The following is a 27,307-nucleotide window of genomic DNA, read 5'->3' as shown; positions in this document are numbered from 1 at the left end:
AGCAGATCTGCTCCATGAGCATAAGGCTGAAGTCCACACAGCTGGGGCTATAACCATGTTTTATTAACTCTTGGAAAGAGTTTTACATCTAAATAAGAACAAATGTAAGGCTGAAGATGCAGTAGCAGTAACAAATCCTTCATACTATGAGTTCTGGACTCTCTTCTGCACCATCACACAGCTTGGCGTCTACAGACCTGTACAACTCCTGGTGCCTGCTCTTACAAACATAACCTGAAGACGTAACTGAAGACAAGCTCCATATGAGCATTAGTATGATTCAACAGTACAGATAGGAAAAAGCATTTGCCCCTATATTTCAACTTCTACCATTGTTATGAAAGCTATCAAGTCACAGATAATAGGAAGAGAAAATTTAATTAAGCACTACAAGTTTAGCCAGTTCTAAGTAGATTTATGGTCAACAACATATTTTTTGCCCACAGATAGCACTACTAACTTACTTCACACAGCCTACGTTGATACAGCACGTGGTGCTTCTCCTGATGTCAGCAAACCTCTCAATTGAGTACAAGAACACATTCGATAAAAAAAATCAAGCAAGAAACCTCTACCTCTCACAGAAAGGGTTCACATCTGTTTCCACTGAGATACAGCCACCTCAGAGATGGCAAACAAAGCCTGTTCAACAGAGTGCATCAAGGCTAAGCAACAGCTTAAGAGAAGAAATAAGAAGACTTTGACTTGCTGCCACCTTCTAGTTTACTTTTTCAGCCAAATCTGCATCAGCCAAATTTCTTTCAAGATTAAAAAAAAAACAAAAACCAACAAAACACATGTAACAACGCAAAACATTCTACAAAAACTATCACAACCAAATACATCATCAACCCTACTAGAAAAGCACCAAATAAAATAACAATTGACACAAACAGTTCATTGAGATACATAGAAATCACATTACTTACAGCCTTTGCAGCCCTCCACCTTCTACAGCAGAGTGGTTTACAATTAAAACTATATATTTTAACAAAGTTTGCCATTTGTGTTAAAATATCTTTTCAGGGTTATACCCTACCTTCAAAGTTGTGATGACTAAAGTACTCCAACTCCCTGCCTAATACTACATGGCTCTGAAGAGCAAGTAAGCTGTGTCATCACTCTCACAGTCAGGGTAAACTCACAACATCTGGCTAAGCAATAAGATATTCTCCCATCAGAACCTCATCATGCAAAGCTCTTGCAATTAAGCCAATCTGTTTTACCTCGATACAGCTGTAGCTCAGCCCTACAGCCCTACAGCCATAACCCTTTCTTGTTTGTATTCTGTTGGTGGTTCTTATTTATACAACGTAAATATCCATTTTGTATTTGATGAGGATACTTATTTTTGTGAAGGGATGGGATCAGTTTTAGGTAGCAGTAAAAACAGTGAAATGAGCACAGAGGCTGAAAAGCATATATTAGAAAGGCATGCTGAAGACTGTAAAACCAAGTACTTTAAAGTTATCAAATTCTAGAATTAAATCTGCTTATGCAACTTTTTTGTTTTGGCTTTCTTGTGGATATATATTTTGATACAGTCTTTAATTACATGATCACATTTTTTTTTTCCTTTCTCCTGGACCCCTGTACCTTTCCCTGCATAAAAGAAAATGTTTGCTTAACAAGAAGTTACACAATCATCTTTTTTTTTTTTTTTCTTGTCTATATTACTCAGTATCTGGTTCATGCCTTACCATAACGTAGCCCTGCTCTGAGGCCAGATTTATTAATTTTATTCTGAGATGTTCTATCTTGCTTATTACACTGGTATCCAGAACCCACTGACAAAAAGGATTTTAGTTTTACAACATGTCCCTGGTATGAGAGGGAATGAGCCAGATTCTGCAGATGCAAACGTGGGACAAGAATTGGTAAAGCATAGAAATGTAAAAGTGTGATATATTTTATTTTGTGATGTGTATACACTAATTTTTTCATTCCTTTTTCTTGATGACTCAGTTCACAGGCACTGTTTTCACAGATTAAAGCAGAAGGTGGTAAGCAAAGAAGTCCATGTGACCATCTGAATATTGAAAGCAAAGTTTCAAATAGGCCAAATGTTACTGTGGTGTCACTCATATTTTACAAACAGAAAACACAATTAAAAGCCAATTTAGGTAAATCAGTGCAATCTACTGTGTATACACATGACTACAGTGGTAAAGTGGCCTTCAGTATTTTTGATACTTCTGTGACAGCCAATATAATGTTTTTTTTAATTTTCACCTCAGCTTTTATTTCAGACCATGATAAGGAAATGTCAAATCACTGCTAAGGATCTCCATTACCAAAATACAGTTAAAAATATTGCATAATCAAGCTAAATTGACGTGACTTCATGTACACCCTGTAAGATCATTTACTTTCAGAAGTCTCTTAGATCAACTACCAGGTTCACACATAACGTATTCAAAAAAAGCTGTTCCTCTTCTGCCTTTGATCATTGCTGTATCACTTAAATCTATCGAGCCCATAGTTCATTTATTGTCCTGGTAAAGCTGGGTTCTGATATGAGACTATTGCCAATATATCAATCAGCGTGTTCCTGTTCCAAGTTCTTTTGGTGTAGATGTTATTGGAAGCTTCAGTCTCATGGGATCAGAAGTTCACCTCAGCATTGCATTATATACCTGCAGACTAGTACGCTGCAGTTCAAGCCAGACTCTTTAAGATTTGTGTTTGACACAGCCCTTGATAAATAGGAGGCTGCCAGAAAGAGCCCAGCTGAACACAACAATTGCTAGTAAGGTAGGAGATGGCAGAGGTTTATGGGAATATTTTCATGTCCTTTATCAATCTGGTTCACCTCCCTGTTGCTGAACATTAAGACTGGCTTTAGTCACTACTGAGCTAGATGGTGTTATATTGATCCAAAATCAGTGGCCTGGAGCTTTTCCTTAAATATCAGTTAAGTACCACAACAATGTTTTCGTCTGTACCTTTAGTCCTCGTTCTTCTGAAGCAGACAGTAACAGTTTTCAGGAAAATGTCCCTTGGGTAATGGAAAAAGAGGAAATAACTTCTGTAATTAAGGGTGGTACAGTTTCAAAGTTAATGGTAAATAAAGGTGCTTATGCAATACTTTCAAACCCAAAGATTCTTTGTGTTTTGACCTCTCATGCTTATCTAGTCACAATCTTCATTAAATTTGTTTTTAAATGAAGCAATGGAATCATGAGAAAAAATATAATGCACAAGTACATTACAGAAGGAGCAGGTAGATAGATGGACCAAAGGACAAGGGCTCAGAAAGCAAAACTTTCGTCTTGCCACTCACTTCCCCTTTCCTGCTGCTTCCTTTCACATTTCTTGGGTTTCTCTGTTCCCATGTCTGAATATTCATTTCAAAGTTGACTGATGTTGGACTCTGATGCAGTTGACATGTTTTAGATCCAGCACTTGAGGAGTAAGCTGCATTTAGGCAAAGTATAATCAGGGATAACTCCATGTAAGCCCACAGTAATTACAGGTGAGCTTAACTTGGCCAGCTATCTTTAATTTAATGAATTACGGGCATAAAAGGTGAAGTCATGCAATTTCCAGTGCACTGATTTATTAACAAAGGCAAGCAAGTCAAAGCCCACTAAATGTCATAACTGCTTATTGTTTTAAACATCAAGTGGCAACATCCACATCCATAATGAATTCCATATCTGTGTTTAAGTACTCATATGGTAGTAACATAAAGCTTATGAGAAGGATTTTAAGAAAACCATTTAAACCTGCCAGACTCTGGGAGCTAAAATAGCAAGGAAAATTCACTGCCTCACAACACAACTTGTTATACAATTAATTTGATCTAGAAATAGAGTATTTACAGGGTAATTTGCAATACGTAAACTGTTAAGCACAAAATGGCACTCTTTAAGTCATTAAACACAATTCACCTTCATTACAGGCACAGTTGGGATCCAGGGATTTCTTTTTGTGAGTGTGTGAGCCAGAAAAAAAAAAAAAAAAAAAAAAAAGGCTGTTGTCAGGAAGATTACTTCTGTATAATTTAATCAAGTCTAATACTAAGTATAAGCGATCAAAATGATGTTTGATCAACACAAGTCACAAAATACTCCTCTTCAACAAGACTCTGATATAAGTTAAGCTTACTAATGCATCCAGGAATTCACTTTTAAAGTGTAACTTTTGGAGCACAAAGCAGTTAATGTGATCACAGTCATCTAGCAATTAGGTTTCATCAGGACTGATATAATGGTATTTTCCTTCATGGAAGATAAACTGTTGGTTAAGGAACTATATCATTGTTTCGCATGCTCTCTGGTTTTAATAAGCACACAGACTTGAAAAAGCCCCACAGTGGCTGCTTTTTAACATGTTTTAATCAGCCCAACTAGTAATTTTTAAAATGAAGCCTAAGGATACATACAGATTGAACCATTTCACTGTGTGCTTTTAAAGATTTAAATTCAGTTTTTCCTCCTTTGATTTATATACCCACAAAAACAAGCAACATTATCGTAAGTTTTTGAGGCCCTGGTAAGTATAAATCATCTTTCCTGTTGTGAAATCCACACTGTTTCTACCAGCAGAAAGTCTGAATGCAAATGTCAACCTGTACAGTCCTGCTGGCAATTTTGAAAAAATGCATGGGCCAATGCACAGATTCATTTGCGTATGAGGTTTCCAATAAAGCTATCCCAAACTGGACAATTGCAAACTATGTATGTGATTTCTCATCTGTGTCTAAAGACAAATTTAATGTTCCCAAGAAACTGTTGTTTTGTACAAACAGCAGAAATTCCAGTGTCAGTACTTTTCTAAAATACCGTGGATCTAAGAGTCCTACTGGGGTGGACAACAGGACACAAAACAAAACAAAACAAAAAAAACTAACAAGAAAAGTGGTGGGTTTTAGGCAGCTTCGATAACTTTTTCAAACTTTCCATTTACAGGAAACCACGAAAACCAGATCAAGTTAGCCTCCTGTAAGAATTCAGGAAACTTCCACTCTGAAGTATACAAGGCATAATGAGGAATTAGAATTTTGTTTTCGTGACAAATGTGAAAATAATCACTGTTTTACTTTCTTATTTGAAGCAAAAATGATCTAGAGAACCTAGAACAAGAAAACTCAAATTCTCAAGTCAGCATTAGATAAAACAATTTCTTGCAAATGAGAGAGACCTGGCAACTGACAACAATTTATATTAAGCAAATAGGATGAACTAACTTCGCATTTCCCAGCACCCAAGACGGCTTAAAAAAAAAATAATATATCCTAACATATGGAGTTATTCATGTATCTAACATTTTCATTTGATGTATAAAAAACGAATAGATTGACCCAGATTTTTTAGAGAGTTCCATGTAAATTAAAATCACAGAAACATAAGACTAGAAGGGATCTCAAGAGAGCACTTAGTCAAACTCCCTGCACGAAGGAAGAATCAAGAATACTTAAATCATCCCTAACATGTTTAAACTGTTCTTAAAAGTGCTGGTTAAGGAGTTTACCACAATGTTGCTACATAATCTGTTGCAATTTATGAATACCCAGTATTCGGAAGTCAAGCCAATTTATTTCTGCTATCATTCATTAGACATTGAGCATAATTATTCTCACCTTAATATCTGGGTAACATTAGAAAGATCTTTATTTCCTGTAAGTCTTCTATTCTCTGTGATAATTAAGCAGTGTTTACTCAAACTTCACTCATGCTTCCTAAACCTCCTACCATCGTAGCTGCTTCCCTTACAGGTTTTTCCAAACGTGTACATCTTTTGCACACTGTGATGTCCAGAATTATGTACCAGCTGAAGTCTCAGCCGTGCTTAACAAAGCAATTGCTACGTTTCTACTAGTATACCCCCAAATAAGAGCTGTTTTTTCTTGCAACATCACACTCCTTGCTCATAACTTAGACTATGATCCATTATAACTCCTATAATATATTCTGAACTTTGTAACTGCTCTGTTTTTGGCTGCATGTATTGATTTTACTTTTGTCAATACCCAGCCAGTTCTCCAATTCATAAAGATGAGTTTGAATTACAGTTCTGCCTTCAAAAGTGCTTGCAGCCAAACCCTTGTGTTTTGGTGTCATCCACAAAAGATGCAACTATACTCTGTATTTCATTGTCCAAAATACTACTGAAAATAATAAAAAGCTGAGTGTAGAACAAATCCATCTAAAAGAAATGGATCACTGCAGAGATCCATTTGAAATTCCCTAGTATTTGAGAATTCTGCATTCCCATTAGTCATCGTTTTCAATGCACTTTGAGACAGCAATACTAGAAAATCAAATACTTCGTGAAAGACGTATCCCATCTATCATTTTCCTCTGAATCACTTACCACAATCTGACAAAGAAGGAAAATGGATTGATTTGATACAATTTCTTTTCCATGAACATATTTATCTATGCCTTAATCTCATTATTGTCTTCCATGAAGGAAGCTCTTTATAAATAGATAAATGCTAGAATATTTCTGGGGACTGTGTGTGTATGTCTCTAATTACTCAGATCTTCATTTTTTCCACTTCTTTTTTGAAATTGCATTTTTGAAATGCAGATTTTATGTTCATTCTTTACCAGTCTTCCACAAGTTCTCAAAAATAGCCACTAATTGCTCAGGGACAATTAGTTTCCATAAGTGCTCTGAACTTCCTCCGCCAGTTTGAATCTTGCCTAAATATTCTTCAAAGCACTTGTGCTCTCTTGTGCTTCTCATGTTAAAATGATTTTGTTAAAAATCTGGTCACACTAGACCTTTCAGAAGATGGAAAAGGTGGCACTGAAGGTTTTATCTGCCTATGCCATTAGCTATTTTAAACTACTTTAGTAGTTTTAAGTCCATTTAATTATTTACTACTAGTAGAAATAGCTACAGCTGATACCTCTGCCCTAGAGTCCCTTGACAATTTTTGGCCTGCAACCATGTTTTTGTTATCTATATATGTATAAAGATATTTTTTTTGAAAGAGGATGGACTGATGTTCTCTGTGTTGTATAGAACAAGAACCACCCCACTCAAAACCACCCCAAACTGAAAACAAAATCAGAGACAAAGAAACACTGCCAGAAGTGTTTACTAGCAGGTTTTTTTAGTACTTTTTTAAAAAGAAAAATATCTGTTCACTTTTTACATCTCTGATTCAGCAGTCTCTTCTTATACAGTAAACAACATATGTTTAAATTGAGGCCCATATGTAAGGCCTAGTGATATCAGTAAGCTTATGTTTTTTGTGAAATTGTAGTCATACTACATACACAATATTTCTTTCTAGAGGTTTTTAATTGGGGATGCTTTTTCAAAGTAACCAGAAACTGTTAGCATTTAGTGTTAACTGTTAGCATTTTCCACAGCCATACCAATGTGGAGTTTAAAAGTCTAATACTTCTTCTACTCAGATGGTAATTCCAGTCATATAATAGCTTGTTGTCCTAGCCCAAATCAGGTTTGTGTAAGCATATATGTGTCTGGCTGCACATTCCCTGAAGTTATGAATGGCATGTCCCTACTTCCAACCCTGAACCCCTATGTTATTGGCCATAAAATGGCAAGTTTCACAAACCTAGAAGTGGAAATATTTCAGCAGGGAAAAAAGGTAATATAAATGTAATTCTGTAAGGAAACCTAGGTTCTTGGGAGTATAGAAAGGGATATCAATGTTAGGAATTATTTCAAGGGCTAAATTCACACTATCACAGATATTGTAGATACTGCAGACTTTAAAAATGATTACAACTTCAAAAACCCCTAAATATTTCATGAGGCAAATTATATAATCTGGCCAACATTTACTGTAAACCAAATAAGTAACTAAGCTGCCCATTAATTCACAGAGCAGAGTGTGATAATATAACTGCTCTTAAAAATAGGAGTCGTTGTGAATGACTGCTTTTAATGTTTTAATAAGCATCATTAACTTCATGAAAGGTTTATAAACATTTACTTTGCAAAACTTCTCTACTAGCAATAGGATAGATTTCATTGCTTGGTCTTATAGAGGTTTCTTTCTTAAATAGTGAATTGAAAGTAGGCAATGTGTAGCTCAAAATTCATTGCAAACCTTCAGACTGTATGAACTATTATAAACCTTTTCCCATTCCTAGGATCTCATTCCAACACATGCCATAAGTTGATCACTTATATTCAACAGTTTTGAATTTGCTTTGGATATTTTCCTTCTTTGCTGGTGTCACGTCAGGCAAAGCCCTCTTTCTCCCCCTACTTAACGGGATAAACCTATTAACAGTCAACCATTAACACCTAGGGTCTCAATTCAGTAAAGGAAAAATTACCTCCATAGTTGCCTGCTGTGAGATCTGATGGCTCTGCAGCTGAAGAGTCTGATCAAAATAGTTTATGTGGAATTAATAAAAGGAATACATTGCAGTTATATGGCACTTTCTTATTTTAGAATCTTCAAGTATTAATTAATGAAGCCTCACAACACCCATGTGAAGCAGGTAAAGGCTATGAATGCTTCATGAAAGAATAACTGAGTTATACAGAGTTGAAAAGAGCTTCCAAGGGGAAACTGTAAATTGTTGCCAGATTGGGATTAAAGTTACTCAGTAAATCATTTGATCATAGAATCAGAGAATGGCTTGGGTTGGAAGGGACCTTAAAGATCATCTAGCTCCATCCCCCCGCCATGGGCAGGGATGCCTCCCACTAGATCAGGTTGCCCAGGGCCTTGTACAACATAGTCTTGAGCACACCCAGAGATGGGGCATCCACAACTTCTCTGGGCAAATATCTGATCCGTATACACAGTTTCTTGCATGATAACTGCATTTCTGCAGCTAAAGGCTTTAACCATAGAGAATTATCCTTTTCTTCTGCCTGATAAACCTGTGTTCTTCACTGTTCCTGTCCATGTCCACTTTAGGGCAGACTCTAAGTGCACCATCCATTATGTGACTAGAGGAGTGTCACCGAGTATGCTTAGCATAGAAGTCTGTATGCCAACTATCCAGCATTTCCTGACGAGTTCTACAGAAACTGGAAATTTTCAAGGAACACTGAGCATTCTGTGTGCTGAATGGGACTGGAAATAACATGACTAAGTTTGCTGTAACCATGTTGTGAAATTTCCAGCTGGTTCCTTGGGCATGTATGTTCACTAAATGGGAACTTTTGGGAAGGAACACCACGTGGGTGTACTGCCGTTCAAAGGATCCTTGGCAGGCCAAAGAAGTGGGCCAGTGAGAACCTCATGGAGTTCAACAAAGGGAAATGCAACAACCTTCACCACAGGCTGGGGGCTGACCAGCTGGAAAGCAGCTTGGCAAGAAAGGGCCTGGAGATCCTGGTGAAAAAACTGACTGTGAGCCAGCAACGTGGCCTTGCCAGAAAGGTGGCATCCTGCGTGATTTCAGGAGAAGGACTGCCAGCAGGTTGAGGAACAGGGTCATTCCCCTCTGCTCAGCACTAGTGAAGCCTCCTCTAGAGTGCTGTGTCCAGTTCTGGGCTCCACAGCCCAGGAAGGACTGACACAGGTTTCCCAGAGCCTATATCCTTGGAGATATTCAAAACCCAACTGGATGTGGTACTGAGCAATCTGTTCTTGGTGACCCTTGCTTTGAGCAGGAGGGTTGGACTAGATGATCTCCAGATCTGCTGCAAACCTCAGCAGTTTTGTGAGCAACAGATGTTTTTGAGGTTTCCCCACTGCTGTGGAAAAGTAACAAGGAGATATTGGCTGCAAAATGAGAGCTACACCCTTCTCTTTAGACTGTGCGAGGCTCCTATCCTTGTTTATTATTATTTTAAAGGCTGCTCTTGGAGCAGGAGGATATCTTCTATGGAAAAGCCAGAGACATTCTGTGACAGCCACAACAGATTCATTAATCTAGCCACTGAATAGCACAGAGCCAGCAGTCTAAACTAATTATTACATATTAACAAAAATGAATAGCATAAATGGTTTCTTTTTTCTCTATTTATAAACTTATCATTGTATATTAATGATCATAAATTGCATAAGCTTTTTCTTGTTCTTCTAGCAAGAAGTATGTGAAGAGTCCTTGCCCTTGTTTGTTTTCTGCAGTGTGGATTGTTGCTGCTGGGCAGACATTTTTTTCTGCTAATCAAAATTAGGCCAGGAGTGCATTTTCACTGGTACCGAGGGCATGATCCTTTAAGGAAATTCAGTACTGCAGAAATATTACTGCAGACAAATCAGTATTAAATTAAAGGTACTTTTGTCAGTATAGCTTATTTTGCTCACAACCTCCTGTATCAATTACAATGTCAAACCCACTTTTTTAGCATGGTTTCTAAGGAAAAAAATAATGCAATCATGCTACCAGCCTGTCTGTCAGTCCTGACCCTAATGATCTTGAACCTGCCAGCCAATTTCAACCACATCTGACAATGCCTTCAGGATAGAGGTCTCAAAAATCTTCCTCTCTGAGAAGTTTAATGAAAATCAGGAGTTGGTAGAGGAGAGAAAATGACCGTATTAATCCTTTCTCGGAGGAAAAGACATGGAGAAAGGAGGCTTTATTCATTCTGTTGGCAGTGGCTAGCTGGGCAGTCGCGTGTGTGTGTGGACTGACTGATCAAAACAGCTTGCAAAGCAGCACAAATATATGTACTCTGGACTCATCACAGCAGAAAGCAGAAACTTTTGGGAGCTGGAGGACAAGGGGAGGTTGGGAGGGGTTGTAAGAATTGCAGGGAGCAAAGGATAAATGCATGGCATTGCAATAGGGAGTGATTTTAGGAATATGAGACCAAAGGGGTATAGCTGAGGATTCAGGAAATGGAAGGGGGGAGGGAATAGTAAACATCCTGGGAAAAGAAATGGGGCACTGGTTTTATGGGGGAGGCCTGCAGATATTGTAGTCAGAGCTGTCACGGGCTGGCTTATTGAGTGGAGGAGATGTAGGTTAATTAATCCTGCTGCTTTTGGAATAATTTATTAAATTACATGCAGCTTCTGTAATAGAAAAGTTGGCTGGTATACGCCTAGCGAGCATATTGAATAGGACAAGCTTTACACAGGAGTGGCTTTGAAATACAAGAGGGGCATCAAAAGACCTTGCTTTTTTTTCTTTTCTTTTTCTTTTCTTCATGGTGGGCAAATAGGCAATGAGTCAGTTCAGCTAAGGGGAATGATTTAGTGATTGATCTAAGTGTCAGGTCTGAAATCACTGCTGTAGACTCCTTGAAACTACAAGGTCATCTCAGCCCTTCATCGTTCCAAGGAAGAAAAATTAAGTGCCATGCAGTAACCACATCAAGTCCTTTGACTGAGGCCTTTTAAAATGAAGGCCCCTCTCTTCCATGTGAATTTGAAAGAACCTGAGGTACCTGCCCCACCAGTGAAAGCCTTGCTCCCATTTTCATACCCTCAGTGTTATACAGCAACCTGCACGCATTTGTGCATTTACCTGATTCCAGCTGATAAATACGTTAGAAATAGACCAGTAATATATATGTTACACTATGAATGAGCACACACATTACACTGAAAAATGAGAGACACTGTAAATACCAGTGCTAAACATTAGTTCTCTGCTCTCTGTATGAATAGATTTTCAGACCACTAACAGTTCACTCCTGCCCTATACACATAAGAAATTCTTTCCTGCTCTTGCTTCTTTACTAGTACTCAGAGTAAGAGGCAGATGTTCAAGCCAAACATAAGGATAAATTAACCTATGACAAGCTCTGTGCCACAATGATCATCAGTGAGATTCAGCTGAAGCTAACATGGTAACATGGAGTTTTACCAGAAGCTCATCTAAAGCCACACATTTAGGTTTTCATGAACTGCCATACCCGAGAGAATACCCAGGCTGAAAACACCATTTGCTCATCAGATTTGCACTGGCTCAGCACGTCTGGGTGAACTGCAAACTGGCCAAACATGGAGTCAAAACAAACCTATTACTGAAGGTTGCCTTACCACTGTCTAGTGTTGTTTCTTGTCTGCACAAGACATAGGGTGCAACGGGGTCCTTTTCCATGGCTGAGGCTGCAGTGCAGTGCAGCAACTGTACCTGCACTGTGCTACTAATAATATCTACTGGCCTCCAGAAGTGTCAGTGCATCAGCTTTCTATCCCAGAAATAGGTTCACTACTGTCAGATTCTCATTTTTAGAGAAAGAAGTCAGATTCAACCATTTCACACTGAAAACTAATAAAAAAGAAATAACCCAAAGTGGAAAAATTAATTTCATGCCACTTTTAAAATAAACTTAACAGGAGAGAGAGTAAAACAAGTAATAGCCACTTGTTGTGTTTTCTGTAAGGTACTTTGACAAGAAATCAAAGCAAGTCAGGGAAGCATGTTTCTCCAATATTGAGAATGTAGCTGTAATAACTGTTACATTAGCCAACACAAATTGAGAAAGCCTCCAAATCTGTGACTTGTCTCCACATGTCAAGAGGAGCATCTGCTCCTGTGATTTGCTGAGAATGAAAAATACAGCTTAGTGTAGGGGGAGGGTTATAAGCGAATTGTGAACAAAGGACACAGCTATCTGAGTGCAGGAGGTGTCTGATTTAAGTTCAGTTTAATCTTTGCTCTTGTGCTTTCTTTGTTTGAACATATCCCTGCAGAGGGGTGAGGGTGTAAGAAAAACTGAAAGAAAAAAAAAACATCAGGTACAGTTGAATCTCATTTAAATTGCAGTCTGCAATGGTTAAGGACTTAGATTGCTGACTTTGTTATAGCATCTGAGGGACACACAGAGAGGAGCCTCAGCAAAAATGTGTGTGCTTTTGATCCCAGATGAGACACAATTTTTTTTTTTCCTTACACAGTCTGTACTCTGTATGAAGGCACTGCTCCTGAACCAGACAAGACTAGTAACAAGGAGCTGAGCAAGGCAGAGAGCAGACAGGTAACATGGGGAATGTGCAAGTTCCCATCCTCCCCAACAACCCCCAGCCCCACAGGAAACCTGCACTGCTCCTGCTCTTCTAACCCAAAGGCTTCTTGAGCTGGTCTGAGCTTCCCAGCTCTCCCTCTGAGGGCAAGGGTGATAAATATGCTGGGAGAACATTCACACGGAAATTTACTCTTGAATAGCTAATGTGCTTCAAGGTATCGACAGTTTATCCACAGTTCGCTCGTATCCTAAAACACATTCAGAATTATCTCCCTGGTTTTCAAAACTCATCTTGAAATATAGAATCATAGAATAGAATCATAGAATATCCCGAGTTGGAAGGGACCCATAAGGATTGTGAAGTCCAACTCCTGGCACTGCACAGGCCTGCCCAAAAATTCAGACCATGTGACTGAGTGCACAGTCCAATCGCTTCTTAAATTCAGACAGGCTTGGTGCAGTGACTCCTTCACTGGGGAGCCTGTTCCAGTGTGCAACCACCCTCTCGGTGAAGAACCTCTTCCTGATGTCCAGCCTAAACTTCCCCTGCCTCAGCTTCACACCGTTCCCGCGGGTCCTGTCACTGGTGATAACAAAGAACAGGTCCCCTGCCTCTCCACTCCCCTTCGCGAGGAAGTTGTAGACTGCGATGAGGTCCCCCCTCAGCCTCCTCTTCTCCAGGCCGAACAGGCCCAGTGCCCTCAGCCGCTCCTCATGTGTCTTCCCCTCTAGGCCCCTCACCATCTTCGTCACCCTCCTCTGGACACTCTCCAACAGTTTTACGTCCTTCTTGTACTGTGGTGCCCAGAACTGCACACAGTACTCGAGGTGAGGCCGCACCAGCACAGAGTATCTCTGCATCTCCCTTCCAGCTTCTTATCGCTTCAAGACCACATGTCATTGTTTACCTATTCCTTCTTTGCCACTGTAGGACTCCACAGTTAGTGGTTATTGCTTGTTCTCATCCTGTTTTTTCCACATTTTTGCAAAACACTTTCTCACCTTTCTACTCCAGACAACTGTACTGGATCTCATGTAAAAATTTCCTGTTTGCTTTAACCTGTGACTGACTGACCCTATTCATCTTTCACTTTTCTTTAGAACTAGCTTGCAAAAATCCTACTGGCTTGCATTGTTTTGCTATTTTAAACACTAGTTTTCTTTCCTTGTCCTTGGCTCAAGGATTCTTTCGAGATGTTCATCTACTTCTGCAAAGCTGAACTTTGCTGTACCCAGCTCTGCAGAAGATGTTTTATTTATTCATCCATTTATTCATATATTCTATGAAGGAATAAGAGATGGCCGTCCCTTACAAAGTTGGTGGGATAAAATGTAAAAAGCAAGAGAAAGGTAGTAACATGCTACATGTAGCAGGAAGGAGGAACACAACTTGCAAAGAAAAGGAGTCTGAAGAGTCTGCCAAGAAACCAAAACCTGTGCAAAGGGTTAAGAAAATAGATGCAGTCAGTATCTTCAACAAAGAACATGTTCAGTTTTATAAACATGGACTCTTCTCATGCTATTTTCTAGAAGGGGACAAAATCCTCTGGCTAGCTACGCCTTTTCATGGGCTCTCAGAGGTCCCATTCCAAGGCTTTGAAATTTAGCTGCAGCTTAGCATGTGGTAATTATTTATTCCCTGCAGCACGTATAAGGGCATATTGAAATGCTTTTAGACTGAAAGAGATTTGGAAGAAGTCAGAAACCTTTCAATGATTTGTATGTAGTACCTCACCCAACTTAGTCCCAGTATACATGGTCTTAAACACGCAACTACCTTCATGTAAAAGTGCTTTTGTACTGTTTACCCATGTTGCAATTCATAATCATTTCAAGCAAAAGACTATCCAAAAAGGGGAGGGGGAGGAATATAAAGGAAAAAATAGTATATCCTAAGCTGTTCATGAGGTAAGAGAGTGAAGGTTCACTTTTCAGTTGGCTATTGCTTTACTGAAGCTGATAAAGCTACAGTAATTTGCTCCAAATGAGGATCTAGACAAAAACCATGCTCAGCATTCTCAAGCTGAATGGCACTGAAATCCAGGTGTTTCTGGATGTGCGTTGATATGGATAGAAAAATATTTTATGTGCAGTGAAAATATCATGACTTGAGCAAAAAGCACACATAATGCTTTTGAGTTTAGGTATGAAACCACTTTGTAGCCTCATTTAGTTAGATTTATTTCACTGCTGCCTCCCTTCGTGTACATTCAATCTAATACTATAAAAATCAAAACCATCTTATTGAGAGAGTTGATGTCCTCCAAAAATACCTGAAAAGAAATACGATTAAAAAGTTCTCCCCTCCTCCTAAAGCCAAATAGTAAATGGAGCCCATTTTTAAAAATTATTTTTCAGTCAGCTCTACTGGTTGTTTTTATAGCATCCTGTGTGAATAGTAAATTTTATAACAACAGATGGTAGTTAGCCCATGTCTGTTTTAAGGAGAAAAGATAGCACAATATAACTACCAGTAAGTTAGCAAACATTTCTGTGCAAAGGGAAAAGTAAAAAAAAAAATAAATAAATAAACGGAGTGATCTTCTTTATGCATTTTAGATATGTTTTACTTTGTCCACACATTGATTGCCTTGAAATAGGGCATGAACAATTATGCTACACTATAAGTAATGCTTCTTACATGAGCATTTTATTATAATGTCCATGTAATTTAAAAATAAGGCTATTTTTAAGACTTCTTCAGATGTACTCCCTTCTTTCTAATAGTGCCTGGACAAGGAGCCTCTCATACAAACAAGTGACCATTGAACAAGCAGTGCCACCTGTCCAGTAAAAAGTGCAAGGAGGTGTTCCTGAAGTGCATTGTAAGGGCTCCATGAAGTCCAGATATCCCAAAGTACCCAGGTATGACAGAGACCCAACCTAAAGGATTATTCCCCTCCCCCAAATACTTCAGCTCCATGTTCATCACAGCAATAAGCACAAAAATATACATTTAAGGATGAAATGTCCCTCTTCTCTTGAAGCCTGTATGAACTTTGCCATTCCTTGAGAAAGGACAATGTTTCATATTGAACTATACTTCAAGTTTAGTAGAATCCTTTTTGAATCCTTGCCTTTTTAGGCAAATACGAATATTGCTTTTTGGATTTATTATTATTATTATTATTTAACTATTTTTTCAGTAGTAGATTTGTTTCTGCAGCCTCAGTGTCATGATACTGCTTTTCTCATTTTCAGTAGTTCACGTTTATCTGGAAAGTAGCTAGCTTTGGGTCTAATGAGAAACATCTGAGAAATGCTGCTTTGTTATTGCAGTTGTGCCAAAAAACGTGAAACAAAATAAACTAGATCCTTTTTTGGGAATGGAGTATTCTGCCTTATAGGAAGTGCTCCACATTTTATGTGTTGAGCAGAGCCAGTCAAAGAATCCAAACAAATGATTTTCTACTCCTCTATATATCTCATTGTTTGCCATTTGTGAGACATTCAGTTAGCTGCTGGTTTATTTGAGATGGTCTTGGTAAATCGACAGAATATAATTTAATTTATTGTAAGTATGTAATCATGCAAAAATTGGTCCTAAGATGGTTCAAGAGATATTTCATCTCTCCTTAATCAGTAATACAGTGTTTAAAATGTTTGAGTGATCAAATCAGAAGCTAAAACCACAAAACTCTTTCATTTTCATGGCTAACCAAAATGAGAATTTTTTTAAATAACTCATAGATAAAGTTTTGTGACCTGTTTAATAAATATAAATAGTGAATAAACTAGTAGAATCCAAGCTATTTCTTAAAAGTGGAGAGTGTTCAAGAGGCATTTGGGTAATGCCCTGAATAAACTGCTTTAACTTGTGGTTAGCCCTGAAGTGGTCAGGCAGTTGGACTTGATCTTTGAAGATCCCTTCCAACTGAACTAGTCTATTCCATTAGAATATTCTATTCTATTCTAATAATTAATTTGTTAGCAACAGTTCAAACAAAACATAAAGAATGCTGACCATAAACATTTTCTTCATTAACCCATGAATGCTTGATAAATTGCTAGTGAGTTAATAACAACACTTTAAATAAGCAAGCTATCACAAGAATGCAAGTAAAAAGCAAATAAATATCACATGAGTAGTCACTGTAGCCATCACATTGCCAGAGAATCAAAATCAATTAAATGTCTTTTAAAGGAACATTAAAAACTACAAGAAAGCTACTAAACTACAGGCAATGGGAGGCACGACCTTCTCCAGCCATGGTGTGCCCACGGCCCTTGCTCCCAGCAGTGAGGAGAACTCCCTTCTAGTTTCCTACTTTATCCCTTTTACTTCTGACGTGACCACTATAAAACTTGTGCCCCAACATTGGTCTGATCTTCTCTGGCAGATTTATAACCTTGATTATTATTGCATGTTATTATTACAGTGAATCAGCAGATTCAGTATTTAGGGTGGAACAGGAAACACAACATAGAGGTATCTTTACTGATCTGTACTCAGCATCATTTTCAAACAGGTTTTCACCCACTTTCCTTATTCCAATCAAAAATCTGTATTTTTATATTCCGTACTTTTATTTACACCTCAGAAATGCTTCTGTTCTCAAACTAGCTTGTTAAGGCTAAAAATAGATGAATTAGGAAAAGCTCAATGAGCTCTGCTCTGTAGTATTCAGTGCAATAACAATGAAGTTCCCATTGAGTTCAGCAGAGATGGTTTTTGCAAAGGAAGAGAGCCTACAAAACTTGCCCCCTGCTAGCCAGTTGTCTTCACAATATAGCTAACAACAGTTATCTTTGAAAAAGTCTAAATTTAGGAAAATATCCGAGATTTTGAAATAATTTATGCATTTGTTAAACTTATTATTAGATTCCTATATTTGTAAAGCCCAAATTTTTTTTTTCCCCACTCGGGTTCAAACTGCTCTACCCCCCACGACACATATATGAGCTTAAAGGCTTCCTCTTTAACATAGCCTGAAGCCATTGCTGTGTATAACAACTGACTGAAGTCAATTGGAGGTTGTGTGATTCCCATTCTTTCAGTAACTGTTGAATTTATCTGGAAAACAATGAAGAATTTTATTTTACATTGTCTAGTCTCTGCTGCCATTGATTTGTCAGTAGAGTAGAATGGAAAATGCTGTCAAGCTCTGTCAGCTGAACTGCAGTGGTGATGAAAACTTGTCCTGGTTTTATTCTTCTTTTTGCACCATCCACTACCCTTCTTCCCAGTGATGATTTGTCCGCACTATCATTTTACTAGCTGTGATGCAAAACACAAGAATACTGTTCTCAGGGCATAGCTTCAGTGTAGAAAAAAAATCCTTTCCTTTCCATCACGGAGTTTCCATATTAAAACTAGTAGCGAAGGAAAATCCTCCCAATTTAATTTCTGTGGAATCTCTTGTCTGGCTGCACAGCACTTAAAATGTAAATGATAGCCAAGGTTATGGTAAATTAAGCAAGCTGAAACCAGGAGACAGAGAAAAATGCAAAAGGGGCAGAGAACAACGAAAAAGTGTATTCACCATGTTCTTATCAAGATGTTTTGTACATAAACTTTGGGACTATTCCTTAAAACTTGATCGATTTTCAGTTAAAAATAAAGCTGACTGCCTGAAAGGCTCAGTGGTAGAACATATGTTTATATATATTTTTCATACAACAGTAGCAAGTGAAAGCATTGGGAAACCATTCCTAGCTGCTGCAAGCAGTCCATGTCCACAGGGATCAGCAATAGTATCAATGCCTAGAACTCAAGCCAGAGTTGTTGTTCTTCATTTCACTCTGCATCTCCTCCAGTTCTGAGCCTCTTACTGAGCAACTGAGGAATGTAACAAGACATAGGTTTTGGAATGAATTTGAACTCTAATGTTGCTTCCAACTCTGAAAAGCTCTTTCTTTCTTACTAAATTTATGAGCTTTGGGAGAGTAGGCAGGAACATTGTGCTCAGTATGGGAATGAGGAAAGATGGAAAAAAAACATGACACAGACAGGTATTAACATAGCTCTCTGTTCTATTTCACAGTGCAAGTGAACTTGAAATTATGAGTCTGTTGTCTGATGCTGTGAAATAAAAATATAGACATGTGGGTTTAAGGTCTAGTAAGCTAACACAGATAAAGGATGAACTTGGGGGATTCTTCACTCAGGAGAGCAATACCAGCGAAGACAATGGACCTGGTCAGAGGAGTGAAGCTACCATAATCCTGTTGCTGTGACTGGTCTCATGAAACAAGACACTCACTTCATATAGCTGATAGGACAGAAGCACACACACCAAGCAATGACTGATAGTGCTTAACGAAGACCATGTGTATTGGTAGGCCTGAGCACAGGAAATGAGAGATTTCCCCCTGCTTTTCTAATGACGTCTGAGAGCAGGTTCTGTGTAAAGAAATATTTCTTTAGGAAATAGCTGATTGGAATTCTTGAAAAAAAAAAAAAAACCTTTTAAAAAACCTTTTCCATTACTTCTGTCCTGGGTTAGAGGCAATTTTGGTTTCTGCTGCATTTCCAGATTTCTTAAAAGTTTTTTCCAGACATACCCATGGTGCTAACTTCAGGCCGGTGTCCTTTAACATTTTTCTGAACTGTTTTTATCCTAAACACATTATCTTTCAGTTCAAACGGCGTAAATCAATTACATTATCCTCCCAGCCAATACTCAAGGCATACAGGAAAGCCTTCCTGCTTCTGACTATGAGCAGATGCAAGTCTTACAGTGGAATGAGAAAAAAAGTCTCCAAATGCCAAGGAGTTTCATGTTAAGTTACTGATGCATAGGTTTAAGTTACAGAGCCTAATCTGTACAATTATCTTATAATGTAAATTCACGAGCAGACCAGGTTTGGTAGTACAGAAAATTATGTTTGTCACTATTTGTAGTTAATTATTAAATAGAAGTTGGAGTGTTTATTCTTGCAGAGTTGTTTACTGTTGCAAGTGAAACTTCTAGCCGAATCATAATTTTTTTACTGTTATTATTTTATTGCTCTATCAACATAACTTGATTTTCTTGAGATGTGTCACTGCACTACCAAGCATTAGATATAATTAAATGAGAAAAAAAAAAGGCAAGTTATTGCCAACAGCTTGTTTATTAGACAACACATCAACTTTCACTAGTAAATGAGACAACTTATTTTGGTTAAGCAAAGCTATGTACAATATTTATAACCCTACTACATATGCAATTTTAGCCTACCTGATAATAAAGAGATCTTGAGAGAATCCAAAAGCTTGTGTAGCATATTCTCATGCATAAGTGCCATCTATCTCAGAATACCATCATCTGTATTACGATAAAGTCTAATATTTGTTTTCTGCCTTTCATACCAGATTAATCAATCTTTGTCTCTATTTATTTCTAAAAGGTCCAAGAATTTTATATATGATCCTAGTCTAAATCAGGAATAACGTGGCTTTGCTCTTCATTATTTATTTATTTATTTATTTATTTTAGGGCTGGGAATTGATACTTTTCCTGTTTAATACTTTTCAGATAACATGAGACAATTTCTGTGAAAATATCTCCAGATGTTAAATACTATATCTTATAACATGAGTCTTCAAATAACTTCAATTGTAAACTCAACTTCTCATTAAATAAGATGATTTATGTTACATTCAGGAGTTAGAATAGATATTTTTGTAGCAAAAATTACAATGCAGTGGATTTCAAAATCTGTTAGAAAGGTAATTATTGCAAAGAAAAGCTAAGTCAAATATGGTGATTATTATTTTTTTGTTGCTTTTAGAAAAACAAATAAAAAATAATCTAAATATTTCTGTAGAATATAATGATAGTCAAACAAAACCACATAGACAAGCACTCACGTAACTGATTGCCAAAGCAGTTTTGACGCATGTCATTTTCAGACTATTTTCTATGTAAAGGTCATAATACCACTTGGTTTGCATGATCTTGATATTAGCCCAAATGGCTGCTCAAATATATCACAATTATTAATCTGATTTTTAGTTATCTTCATTAAAAGGCATTTCTGGCCCTTTCTTGAAATCTTGTCTTCTACATTATCTCCAGGTACAGGAAGGGGAGATATTCAGATTTCTTTGTAAAGCGAGCCTTCAAAAGCATGTGGATTTGCTCTTTGGTGGACAATTTACTAGTAATTAGTTTCAAAAGAATACATTTACTATGGAATGGTTTGTTGAAACACTTTTTCAAAAAGTGTTTTCTTGTGAAAATAAACACTTCTGTCTGAAGTAACAACTTCTGGACAGTGGTATTTTATGTCACTAACAGGATGACCTCCTCATTTTGGGGATCATATTGCCAGATGTGACCAGATGTCTGACTGTTCACCAACATGACCCCCAGGTGGATTCTAGCAGGATTTCTTCAAAAAATGTTACAGAGTATGTTCTGAGATTTTGGGACTGGTTCCTGGAATTGGGAAAGGCCGGAACAGAGGAAGGACCAGTTTGCCTGGCTACCATCTATCCTGATCTTTCTACAAGAATTTGAAAGTATAAAAATGAGGTAATAGCCAACATAATTAAACAAACAATCAAACAAACAAAAACACTTAATTCAACATGTAGACACTTTGAATTGAAGCTTCTGAAATAGTATCTGTATTTCTTTATTCACTAGTTTTGCAATTAAGTTATAACAATTGTTTTAATGCTTGACAGATACTATGATATATATACAATAGATATAGACATTAGGTACAATAGATATAGACATATTAGATATAATAATAAAAATATTTTGCTGTTGACAGAAGTGTTTTGGTTTTTTTTTTGGTAAAATAAGGACATCTATGATCATTTTGCTAACATTTGCATATGATGGCAAAAAAATGCCTATAATAAACATTTTTTTTGATGATGAGTTTTAGTTAAAATATTCCTATTTGAAAACATTTTTAAGGGAAAACGTTTCATTCAAAATACTGCAACTCCTTTTCACAGACCTGTGTCACATGACACGACCTCTGACACATGAATAGGCCCAAATCTAACATTATCCTTCCTTTGGTTTCAACAGGAAATGGTTTGGGTTTGATTTCACACCTCTCAGCAAAGTCCCTGAATTTTTAAGAGGGAGTCTTACTGATTAATGCAGGCACATAGGCAGCATCACTGCACCTGTATGCTGGGGGGAAGCCTGTGCATTGCTAATCCATTCTTGTGATAGGACGGATGAAGTATCAAAACGCTGCCCACTGCTATTCACAGTGCCTCTCTGGAGCATGGTGACTCGAAAGCTACCCAGGGTGCAGGGTCTGCCTTCGAGTCCTGCCTGGTGCTGTGCTGCCTCCCAGGGAAACAGCAGGCCCCAGCAGGGCAGCTGACAGCATAATGCAGCAGGATCCATCATTAGGTGCTTTTGCCAGGGTCACACAGGGCAAGGGAAATCATACTTTTTTATTTCAGGAGGCTGGCGGGTCTTTCCTTTTCCTTTCCTTTTTCTATTTTCTTTTCTTTTTCTCTCTCTCTCTTTTTTTTTCTCCTTTCTTTTGTTTTCTGTTTTTTCTTTTTTTTTTCCTACTTTTTATTTTTAAATTTAATAATGCCCATATTAGGATTCAAATGAATTGTTTTGATTGTTTGCTTTAAAAACACACAATTCATTTGGCATGTGTTTTTAAAGCAGACATAGTTTTTAGTTAAGCAGCAAGCATGAACTTGTAGCCTGGATTTCAGGAGCAGTTTTTGGAAGCTAGATTAATTCACGTATTCACAGTAGGAATGAAAAAATGCCAAGAATTGAAATTATTGTTATGTATTTGGAATTACTGGCAGCATCATAAATTCTCTACACAAACCGGGAACATAAATGTTGAAATTAAAAAAAAATCCTAATACTACAATTAAATAAAGAATGACTTCTCTGTTTATGAGAGCTAGAATCAAAGAGCCACTGGAGTTTTTCAGATGTTTTTGCCAAGTGCAATCACACAGCACAGAACAGGTAAGATGGGCTGAAAACAAAGGCTTGCAGCATGTGGAGAAATGGGACAAACACGTCAGCCACATGTGAATTTCCTCCAGTGGTCACTATTTCATAAGTGTTTGAAAAGGGCATCGAAGATCTTAAATGAAGATTGCCTGGGTGGAGAAGAGTTGATTTCCTAATGGGTATTTCCCAGTCTTTTGCTCTACTTACGCCTTCTCAAACTGTAACTTCCTTTCATAGTGACCATTCCTAACTGGAACCTAGACTGAGAAAATTACTTCAGAGTGTTTGTTACCTGGAGATATAATCTGCTGAAATGCCTGGGAATTTTTAGTTGCTTTTAAAGTATTCACATTTAAATCTTCTGCATGATTTCTCAGACTCTCTCTTTTTTTTTTTTTTTTTCCCTTCACAGGACAAGTCTCTGGGTTTATCGGTTTATGTTTTTCAGTGTTCTGGTTTATAATGGTGCAACCAATTGAGAATCCAAGTCTGAAAACATGGCCCCAATACTGGGCTAGGCAGCGCGTGGGGGAATTGGCCTGAGGAAACATCAGAAGTATCAGAAGTATCACCAAAGTTCTTTTAGCATAGAAATAATCAAATTTTTAAAAATTTCTAAGGGGTCTGAGACGTATGTGTGTATTTAAACATGGACTAGGGACCCACTAGAGCTAAGGAGATACCAGCCCAGAATCTGTGTGTCTCTATGTCATGTTCTTTGCTCTTAGTCCAGCTGTGGAGACCTGCGCTGTTCCTCACACCTGCCCCTGCCCACAGGGTTAGCCTGGACAGACAGATTTCCCTTTGGAGGCAGCAGTGGGGAGAGGTGTGCCCCTGAGCCTATGCAGCTCCCGGCCTCCTCAGGGAGCACCGATGCCCTCTGACCGGGCTCTGCAGGGTCAGGCCCTGACCCCTTCTAACACCCCACTTCAGCCATTTATTTGTAGGTAAAAACCAATGATCTTGAACATGACAGTGTTTAGGATTAGCTCACAGCCTCATCTAAAGTCCTGATCGGCAGTTTCGAAGTAAACGTTTAGGGACTCACTGGTTTCAAAATGAGAAAATACAAGGTACGCTAAAATATTCAGCAGGTTGAAATCAAATGGCACTTCTGTAGCATAAATGAAAAAAAGCCAACCTCAGATCACCAGCTACAGGGGCAACAGAGCTCACCCAAAGCTTTTGGCAGAGAAACACTGAAGCAGCTGGGAAGCAGCAAGAAAGGGCCCAAGGATATTAGGTGCCAGGGCGGATGATTTCCAAGTTTAGATTTCAACAATTTAGAAGACAATAGTATCTTTACTGGGTGGAGGATACTGTCCATCCTGAGCAACTGAAAAAGAGCACATCCACTGAAAAATGGTAATCATATATGAAACCAGAGAAACTAATGTGAAACCTGTTAAAAAGCTTCCTGTGTAATTGAAAAATAACAAATAAGAACTTTACCATGTGTGACATGCAAACAGTAGGCTAAAACCACTTGAAATTGCAGGCAACAGCTGGTTTCATACCCCCAGTGATCTTCAGAAGCAAACAGGCAGGGCAAGGGGTACGCAGAGCAGACAGGAATCTAGTCCCTAGAAACGTCCTGCGAAGGGAGATGTTGGTGCTGGCCTCCAGGCTATGACGGGTTAAAATATGGGCACCAAATTCCTTCTGCTGAGGGCAAGGGAAGTATCAAAGATCAGGTAGAGAGAGAGACCATATAACTAAGGTCCTATGCTATAAACTTCACTGGCAAGATCTCTGAAAGATGAGAGCTAAAGCTAGTCAGAGGGCAGCGAGTCATAGCCACCCCCTAGTGAGGTGAATTTTATACACTGACTCCATTAATTAAGAAGACATCCCTACCCCTAGTAAGATGCTATGCCAAGAATTAAAACAGGAATATCTCTGGTGATTTATATTTGCAAGAAAAGTTAAGAAATTTGAATTTGAAATTTGAAATTTGAAAGAAATGTTTTTAAAAACACTAAGATTGAAAATGTGTTTTACTGGAAGAAAAATTACATCATGTTATTAGGTAGCATTCTCACAACAAACTAACATCCAAATGGCATCCTTACACCAACCCTAAACTTCTAATGTTCTTCTATACTGACTATAGCATGATCTTTGAAAATTTTTCAAAAATGAAAAAAACAAAATAATACCTCTGATTATACTTAAAAGATACAACTGGTTTCTTGTAATTGTATTCTTCTTTATTGCTTAATGGTATCATACCCTTTAGGACCAGTACTCTTCCCCCAGGTCCACACCTCCTTTCAGATGCAAGATGAGCATGAGTAGTTTTAAATGCAGTTTTCTCCTTTGCAGGATAAATTGATTTGAATTTTTGTTTTTGCTTGCATACACACAAACCTTGCGTAAATATGAAGCCTGAAATATACAAGCTTTTCACTTTGTTATGGTTCAAAACTAGTTAATCAGATTTTTTAGCCAAAAACATACACTTCCAATGATGTGCCAGACTAAGGTGTCCCATTGTTTGAGAGCAAGCCAGGAGAGGAACTTGATCTTGCCTTTTCTGTGCATAACTTAAATAGAACAACCAGCATCCTAGATGCTTGCCTGCAAGTGCTTTTGCCTGTGCAGCTGAATGGAAAGTATTATTTGTTCTGACTGCTCTTTGCAGATGCTTTCCTTGTGGTTTCACAGCTTGGTCATAAGGCAAACCTTTTTAATTTTTATTTTTTATTTTTACAGCTGTTTAATTGGGACAGTCCCCACTCTGGTATTTATTAGTGATGTTTGTGTACACAGAACACAGCTTTTAGGTTTGCAAATGCTGGGTTTTACACGATTAGAAGAGCCAGGTACAGTGTTTGTGCAGCTGGTCGCCAGGTAACCCTCCCAAACACTGCTGGAGACCACTGGGATCAAGCACAAGGATCAGAAGTGGGGCTCTCCCTGGGACTATTTGCATCACAGCACAAACTTTTTTTTTTTTTTTTCTTTTTAAATGTCAGGCAGAATCATCATTTCACTTTGTAAAGATAAAAACTGTGAAGCACAAATTAACTCTCTTCAATGAGTACATTTTAAGCAGAAGAAAATTAACTGGTTTATCAGTGAGCGTGGCTGGGGAAAACCCCGAGGGTTTATTAACAGAAGTTCAGGGTACAGCTGATCCCATGCAGCCAAAAGTCACAAGTCAGACACCAAACATCACCAGACATAAAAACGAAGAAAAATCACATTCTTTCTCAAATAATGAATTTGAATTGGAAGCATTAGTGTAAAATTGCAACACGTCTTTGAGTTTTCATCCTCTCTAGTCGAGGCAGTAAGAATAAGTTCATGATCCATAGCAGAAAATCCATCTCCTGTCCCCAGGATGAGACACAGTATGAGAGTAATTAGCAGCCAGCTCTGTCTGAAATATGAGGTCCTACTGTAAAGCAAAGTCTGACCATGGTGTCAGAGCTGGGAGCTGAAGGAGCTCTTCTGGAAGGCACTGCTGCAGCAGGCTGCCCCGTGTCCAAGGCACGAGGCCTCTGCTGTAGTCCAAGTACCAGTGGTGGTAAAGGTACCTAAAGCTGGCAGTGCTGCAGACCTACATCAAGCATTTACAACAAAAGGTTTGATGATTATCCCAAAATGTTATCAAATATCTAGGGAAAGGATACCAATTACTGACTACATCTTAACATGTTGAACACAGTTTAATCTGGTTACAACCATGGACATTTGTGGTTCTAGATTGTAGCAAAGCTCCTAAGAGAAAATCAGTTGTGGAAAATTCAACCTTCCCTTTTTCACTGCCTTCATTATGCACCTCCTCTGACTATTTGCTTTAATTCCAGTCTGTGTGGGTTTAAATGACTCCAAAACCTCCAAGCAGAGCTGATTTTTAAAGGACAATGACACCAGTCCACCAAATGTACCTTGCGTGTTATTTCAGAAGCAGAATTGCAAATCAGCTCAGGCTGCCCCAAAAAGTTAATCAATTTTAACAGCTTTTCCTGAAAATTTGAGATGATGAAAGTATGTATAATAAAGTAAGAAGATAAACTAGATGAGTGTAGCTGGGAACAAAGATATATAATGCAGATGAGTACACATGCATTTCACACTGATACAAACATCTTCACTACTGTTTAAAACATGCACACGATCATCACAGAATACTCACTGTACATGGTAAGTATTACAGGTTCTGCAAGTTCATTTAAATTGCATATTAATTAATATGAATCTTACCTCTTAAAAGTGGGGTAGTTACAAGAACCCCATTGTCAGGGATTACCCAATGTGTAATTTCTCCTAAATGTTCCACGTGGTATGTTTTGGATCATTGACTGAGGCAGAAAATGCTGACCAGCTCCAAGGGTCCTGCTGCGGGAGGACTGCCACAGTCATAACACTTTCTCTGACACTCATGCCTTGTTCAGTCTTGTGAAGGTGATTTTGGATTGTTTGTTTTAAAGGCAAAAATACCATTTAAGTGGTATTTAATCAGAGATTTCAAAAGAACAATCATATATATTCATGAGTGCTTTAAAATAATCTACATGATTATATGAATTTCTCTTTTTTGTTGTCTCCTTTTTGAGCCTGTTGCAAGACATTCACAAGCGGTTGAAGAA

The 27,307-nt window shown here is 38.0% G+C and overlaps 1 long non-coding RNA gene across 11 annotated transcripts in view; it reads right to left on the bottom strand.

Annotated features, from left to right (window-relative positions):
• LOC308197589 overlaps positions 1–27,307 on the bottom strand; it is a 455,405-nt gene that overhangs the window by 88,052 nt on the left and 340,046 nt on the right. For 2 of the 11 annotated variants that reach the window (XR_013953118.1, XR_013953121.1), the window contains exons 3-4: positions 2,946–2,998; positions 465–518 (exon numbers count right to left, since the gene is read on the bottom strand). The exons of 5 other annotated variants lie outside the window; for them this stretch is intronic. This is a non-coding gene — a long non-coding RNA (uncharacterized lncRNA). Of the gene's footprint in view, positions 1–464; positions 519–929; positions 1,185–2,945; positions 2,999–27,307 lie in introns of those variants that run through there. 4 more of the 11 variants (XR_013953123.1, XR_013953126.1, XR_013953124.1 and 1 more) reach the window with 4 other exon arrangements.

The sequence above is a fragment of the Anser brachyrhynchus genome (genome assembly GCF_964034855.1).
Source record: "Anser brachyrhynchus genome assembly, chromosome: 6".
Lineage (NCBI taxonomy): Eukaryota > Metazoa > Chordata > Aves > Anseriformes > Anatidae > Anser > Anser brachyrhynchus.
Note: the sequence above shows the minus strand (reverse complement) of the source record. Positions and strands in the feature narration are given on the sequence as shown.